Source organism: Diuraphis noxia, unplaced genomic scaffold, assembly GCF_037042655.1.
Source record: "Diuraphis noxia isolate RWA-SAM2 unplaced genomic scaffold, SU_Dnox_SAM2 contig0001, whole genome shotgun sequence".
In the NCBI taxonomy this organism is placed as follows: domain Eukaryota; kingdom Metazoa; phylum Arthropoda; class Insecta; order Hemiptera; family Aphididae; genus Diuraphis; species Diuraphis noxia.
In genome coordinates this window covers 17,939,641-17,947,583 of record NW_028301711.1, presented here as the reverse complement: position 1 = coordinate 17,947,583, position 7,943 = coordinate 17,939,641, and the positions used below count along the sequence as shown (strand labels likewise).

General features: G+C 24.7%; 1 pseudogene; it reads right to left on the bottom strand.

Moving 5' to 3' along the window:
- Positions 1-1,079: 1,079 nt before the first annotated feature.
- On the bottom strand, positions 1,080-7,685 carry LOC149060096 (uncharacterized; annotated as a pseudogene).
- Positions 7,686-7,943: the final 258 nt, after the last annotated feature.

Below are 7,943 nucleotides of genomic sequence, written 5' to 3'. Positions count from 1 at the left end.
TAACTCTAAAAATCTAAAACAATAAATGACCGCAGATACTTTAAATTTTCACTGAATGTTTATATAGGCATTTTATATATTTGATAAAATTTTCAAAATATTTACATTTGTTTTGAGCTGTTTACTGACATTTTAATTTTTCAACTTTTTTAGTTTTTTTTCCTATAAATATCGATAAAAATTTATTTTTTCGGTAGAAAAGCTTGAAAATTTAATACAAGGCTTCTAACACGTTTTAACAATAGCAGTTGAATAATAAAATAAATTCACGGTCACAATTTTTTTTTTTACAAGGATTCAAAGTTTGAATTTTGACAACATACGTAAAAATCATGAAAATTCATAAATTATTTTATGCTAGAAATTCATAAAAAAATTTCGTTTTATATCTAAGATTTGAAAATTTAATACATAGTTCCTATCATATTTTTACAATAGCAATTGAAAAATAAAAGAAATGCGTAGTCACAATTTTTATTTACAATCATTCAAAGTTGAATTTTGACAACATAATATGTAAAAATCACGAAAATCACGAAAATCCGCAAAGTATTTCAAACAAGAAATTCATAAAAAATTTTCGTTTTAAATCTAAGATTTGAAAATTTTTAATAATCTATAATATATCCTAGACAGATAAACCGTCTTCGCTCAAAATCGTTTTTCGTATACAATGATATAATATAATTGGATTCAAATTTAATTCCATCCATTACAGTAACCCACTTGTAACCTACTGTGCAGCAGAGCGACATCCACGACTTACCCGCTTTTTTTACCTTATTTTTATCGAACGCGATAAGTGACGAATAACGATTTGCGTTGATGAAACAGAGTCAGTAGTACCAGGATCCAGGTAGTTTTTTTTTCAGGGATCAGGGTAGTGCCTTCCATATCTGAACCCCCTCCCCCCCTCAACTTAAAAAAAAACTTAATATTATCATTTATTTTAAAATTTACTATTTTAATTTTATATATTATATATATTATATATTCATTAAACATTGGATATCACCCCGAGAAATTACCTAAAATACGCCACTGGTACCAGGGTTATAGTCGATAATCGTTCTTCAGTATTAGCGTCGTTGGTGCGTGGCGCGTAGTTTCGACGGCCGGTGGAAGTATTCAACGGACATCACGATCACATTATACGTCCCTGTAACATATATTTCAATCTTTCAGGTTCTAAAAGAAACTTCAACGTTTCTAAAATGTCCCTTCAATGTAAAAAGCGCAACATTATCATTGTAAATTCAGCACATTCATTGCTCTGCTTAGAGTCTTGAATTAAATTCTGATAATTAAGATTTTCTTTCATCCGAGTTTCCCAATTAGTTTTTAATTAACATATTTATGTAGTTTTACCTATTACATGGTAAAAGGCCCTCATGAGGGCCCGTCCGCATTGTGGTATTTTTCTATTAGGTAATACTAAATGGTTGAAAATTAACAGAATGAATAATACAAAAATATATTAACTAATAAAATTTAATTTAATAAGATAATTAACAGCTGTTATTTTGGATTCGATGTTCATCCATTCGTTATTTCATAACAATCGTGTATCCGTGCTTAATATTTTTAATGTCACTTTTTATTTTTTTTTGTATATGTTTTTACAATTATACCTATTTCTAGTTACGTTATTTATAGAATGACTAAATTGCAAAAGAAATTTAAAAAATACCAACTAATTTGTTTGTACCTATAATATCATAAAGTAACGTAGTTAATGCATAATAAGTTTTACAACTCTGTGATGGTCGTTTTTTATCATTAAGTCTGCATTGAACCTCATTAGGTTTTATCTGTTTCCATTCTTCTGAAGAAAAAAGTTACCACAAATTTTCTTTTTTTAAATTCCAGATTACTGTTGGAATTTTTATCCGAACTACCTGAATAAAAAAGTTAAAGTTATTATTACATTTCAATTGTACCTATAGTGTAGATAATTTAATTATGTAAATATATAGAATTAAATAAAAAATACTTTATTTAAATGGTATGTAATAATAATCACTATCAAATCATCAAATAAAAGTGCAGGTACACATACATAAGTAATATATTATATATTTGAATAATATGTGTAAAAATAATACCGACCATATTCTATGGAAGAATTAAAGATGGCTTCTGGTGGATCAATCTCTGGACTAGAACAAAATCCGAGCTTCTCTTTAATCTCGTGGCGTCCCTTATACACAAAAGTGTGAATAGCACTATTACTCATTTGACCATTTAAATAAATGCTTATATCACTCCATACAGTGTTAGTAGGTACAACAATTTCTGAAAATTGAAATAAATATTTGTAAAAAAATTAAGTATATATTATTTCTGTTTAAATCCTAATTTCTACACTTCCCTCCAACAACAATAGCCTACTCAGGGTACGAATTATAATATATACCTATTATACCTACAATATATTTTTTTTTATTATTACTCAAGAATAAATTAATATCAAAGATAGATCTGTATAGAATAAATATTCACAATATTATTGTTGTTTCTATTTCATATTAATAATTATTGGTAACAAAATAATAATATTCGACCAAATATATTTGATTTCATTATTGTTATGGAGAAAACTCAATTTACAAAATACGAAATTAAGATAATAATAGCATTGGAACATATCATTGCTATATTATTAATCTAATATAAATTTATTTTACAACCAGTAGGTAATAGTATAATACAGTAGGTTGAAATTGATTTCAGTGTATATAAAATATAATAATATACTTTAAAAGAAAATATTAAAAATATATAGACACGATTTTTTTTTATAACCATTTAAAGTTAAAATTTTAACAAAATTTGTTTAATTGAAAATTAACAAATTCATAAGTTTTTAAAAATTTATAAAATGTTTAACTTTTATAGCTAAGGATTGAAATTTGATGCAAGGTTCCACGTAATATAATAAATCTAATTCAATTAATTTGGAATTTATTTTATTGGTGTCTACATTTTTTAAAAAATAATACAATTAATATTGTATAAAATATCCTAGATTTCAGACACTCATCGTCTCCGATTAGAATCGTTTTTTGTATACTATGATATTACATCATTGAATTCAAATTTAATACCATCCATTACAGTAACCCAATTTTAAACAACTGTACCTACAGCAGAGCGAAATCCAATTACCCGATTTTTTCAATTTAGCTAAAAAAAAATTTTCGTCGAGCCACTGCATACCCCACCAAAGCACTACATTTCCCCACCAACACATCACCCCCTGCAAAATATAATTAAAAATTGAAATATAATTTGGATAAAAAAAATCCAAATTTATTAAATAAATCCTAATAAAAAGGGGTGCTGCGTGAAGTTTGCCCACCCATTCTATTTATAAAATGATATCGTGATATTAACTTTCAAAAAGATAGGTCATTAAAAAATGTTATTAGAACTAAAAAAATAAAAAAGCGGGTAAGTCGTGGATGTCGCTCTGCTGTACAGTAGGTTACTGTAATGGATGGGATTAAATTTGAATGCAATGATAGGTATCATTGTATACGAAAAACGATTCTGAACGGAGATGATTTGTCAGTCTAGGATATATTATATTTAAATATTGTCATATATTCTGTTTTGAAACAAATATTTTATTTTTCAATAAAGTCGCATTTTGCATAAGGCATGGTTGATCAATTAGTGTAGTTATGATGTAGTTATCATAATTCATAATACCTTATATTATCATAGATATACGAATACCTGGTTTGAAGATAAATCGTTATTATTACGCGATTTCATAAAAATTTAAAACTCAAACGCTCAAAACATTTTTCCTATAATGACGCTTCAAATTTTCTCTATAGCTATTTGAAGCAAAACTTATGGAAAATTTGGTGTTAAATTGTATAACCTTAGATATAAATACAAACAATATTATGAATTTTGAACTACAAAATAATTTGCAAATATTCATGGTTTTGACGAATTTTTGTCAATATTTGAAATTCAAATGCTAATCAAACTTTAATTTGAATTTCCGATGGACATTTTTTTTGTGATAAAGATTGAAAAACTTGTAAGGAGCCTTGTATTAAATTTTCAAATCTTAGGTATAAAAGGAAAATTTTTTATGAATTTATAGAATAAAATAATTTACGAATTTTCGTGATTTTTACGTATGTTGTCAAAATTAAAATTTGAATGCATGTAAAAAAAAAATGTAGCTATATATTTCTTTTATTTTTCAACTGATATTGCAAAAGTATATTATGAGCCTTGTATTAAATTCTCAAATCTTAGAATTAAAAAGAAAAACTTTTATGAATTTCGATCTAACATAATTTGAACATTGCCGTAATTTTTATGTATTTGGTCAAAATTTGAACTTTAAACACTTATAAAAAAAATTGTGCCTACCTATGTATTCTTATAATTATGTAATCACTATAAGAATAACTTATGAGGAACTTTGCATTAAATATTCAAGTATTTTGATAGGGGATAAAAAATTTTTTTTTTAATAATTGAAAATTTCAGTTGTCTATAAATATCTCATAAAAAGTCAAAATATTTTGAAAATTTAATCATGTAAAGAAAATACCAATCTAAATAACTGATACAATTTTCAAGTGTCTACGACTTATACTTTTTAAATAATAACAAATATTTAAAATCGTTTTTGACAGATTTCGTAAAAATTTAAACTATAAACGCTTATAAAAAAAAATTGTGACTAACAATTTTTAATTTTTTTTAGCTACAATAAAAAAAACTTCTAAGGAACCTTGTATTAAATGTTCAAGTTTTTTTGGTCATCCAACATTTTTTTACCGATACTTCAAAAAAAATTCTCAAAAAAATCGAAAATTTCAGTGATCTATAAATTACTCAAAAAAAGTCGAAATTTTTTAAAAATTAAACTGTATATAGTTAACACTAACATAAACATTTGTTGAAAATTTCAAGTATTTAAAGTGATTAGTTTTTGAATTACAGCCATATAAAAAATCGATTTGGTCAAAAACTGATTTGCGTAAAAATTCCCGTTTTCTTTCATTTTTTTTTTGTTTTTCTCGATTTTTTTGAAAACTATTGGAAAATGTTTACTTTTGACCTTTATAATGCACCAAGGATATTCACTTTTACATCGGAAACCATCCCCAAAGTTTGAAATCGAAGTATTATTTCGACTAGTTATGCTGTACACACACACACACAAAAAAAAAAAAAAAACACACACATCATTGTAAAATCAATACATTCATCACTTCGTTCAGAATCTAAAACATATTGAATTAAAAAATTCTGTTTTTTAATGTTGACCTAAAAAAAAAACTAAATTGATATGAAAAACATGTTGAATTAAAAATCTAAATTTTACAAAATCCGAAGTTAAAAATTATATCTATGAGTAAACAAAGTTGAGTAGAATAAAAAGATAAATTGATTAACTTAGTCTTGTAGAAAATAATTCTCTTAAAAACCAATAAAAAAACTAAATTAAAAAATCTAATTTTTATATACAAGATATCTAAAAAAAAAAAATTTAATGAAAAAAAATCAGAATTAATGACGAACCTTATTGAATAAAAAATCTAAAATAATGTATACATCTAAATAGAAATAAAATTTATTTTTTATTTGATATGTTTTTGTTATCATATTATATATTTTAACTTTTTTGATTTTAGATTTTGAATTAAACATGTTTTTTATCAATTTAGTTTTTTTATAATATATTTTTAATTTTTAGATAAATATTAAAAAACAAAGAATTTTTTTAATAATGATTTTATAAGTCAACATGTTTTTGTATTACCATACTTATTATTATTCTTTATTAATTGTATTTAGATTTTTTAATTGAATTAAAATTTTTGTTTAATTCGAAATAGATATTTTTTTTATTGAACTACCAATCGATCTTCTTTTGTGAGGCATAACTACGTAGAAATGGCTTTATTATAGTAAAAAAAAAAATAATAAAAAATATCATTAAAAACTTTTAATATCATAGCGTTTATTAGCATGCGCCACGTGTCATGAAACCAAATTATAAAAAATAATAATAACAAATTCAAAGATAATAATTAATTGATATCAAACATCACTATTCACTAGTAACAACAATTCAATTAAAAAATACACCTAAATTGAATAAAAAAAATTTTTTGATTAAAAAATATAATTTGAATAAATAAAAAAAGGCTATGCAGAATAAAAAATTTAGTAAGTACGGATAAAAATTAGGTTTAAGATTTTTATTCAATTAATATTTTTTTTAATTCAATTAAGTTGTATTTTTTAATTGAATTTAGATTTTTTAGTTAAATTATATTTTTTATTTCATCTAAGATTTATTTATTTAATTAATATTTTTTGTTCCATCTAAAATGTATTTAAAAGACTAATATTTTTTAAATCAACTTGATTTTTTTATTCAATTAATATTTTAAATTCAATTTAGATTTTTTAGTTAAATTATATTTTTTAAATCAACTTAGATTTGTTATCCAATAAAATTTTCTTTAAAGGTGTATTTTTTCATTGAATTTAATTTTTTTAAGTTAAATTATATTTTTTATTTCATCCAAAATTTATTTATGAGACTAATATTTTTTATATCCACTTAGGTTTCTTTTTAATCGAATTATTATACATTTGTTAAATATTGGCGGTGGTTTGAAGTGAAGCGGTCAAAATGGGGGGGGCTAACTTCATGACCACGTTTAGGAGTAGTTCAGTGACATACACACGTACAGTATACTTTATTCAGAATAAGAATTCCCACTTTCACGCACGCAAATGAGCCGCCGGCAGCCGTCAGACACCTCTGGCGAATGTCGGCTGCACTGTGATTGTTCACCATTGATCGACGGCTGCGGTCAGCCGTCGCTATCGATAGTCGCCTCCGTGCATACAGACGATCATAATAACAATTAACACGATTGTAATAGTTATTATTAATATAATATATGTACTTATGGCATAAACGCATGCTAATGCAGAACGTAGGCGGAGGCGGCGCGGTCAAAATCAACGTCAACTGGTGGCAACTGACATGCGTGAACAAGACGAATTTTCGTCAAGCGAGTAGGAATTTCTTGTTCTGAATAGAGTATAGAATTATATATATAAAGATAGAGTCCTGTATAACACATTGTACCTATAAAGTATATATACCTAATCGGTAATATTTTATTCAAAAGTATTAATATTTAAATTCTTCAATATGTTTCTAACTTTCGTTAAAAGTCAGAAAGGTAACAATCTTTATCAAATATTTGAAATATAACACAATTATTTGTAATAGTTTAAAATTCTTTCAGTGCAAATCAATAACAAAATAAAATAGTATCTTAGTATCTTGGGAATTTTTAGTAATTTTCATTTCCTATGAATATTTATTAATTAATTAAACAATTTTTTTGCAAATTTGAAATTTTTTCATGCATATTTTTAATTTTTAACTTCTATTACTTCCAAGTCCTAAATATTAGTTATTAGACACAATAAAGTTATAATTTACTACGTAAATTAATTTAATTTAATTAAGTATTAAAGTCGTTCTTATTCTAATATTTTATAAAAGTAAAGTTCTACTTACTTTTTTCACCATTGCCTTCTGTTATTATACGGTCTTTAAAATTAAGAACTGCATCCACGATTTGATGAGGTGGGATCACTGCTTTTCAACCCGCCATAATCGGTTAGGAGGGGCTATATTATTGCCGAAAATATTTCAGCCGAAAATATAATATCCGAAAATATATTTACGAAAATTATTTTATCCGAAAAATATTTTAATAGAAACGTATTTTATCCGAAAATTATTAAATACGAAAGTAAGATACACGAAAAATATTTTACCAGAAAATATTGTACACGAAAATAAGAAAGACGAAAATTTTTTAATCGAAAATATTTCAACCGAATCGTTTTTCTCTCGAAAAATATTTTAT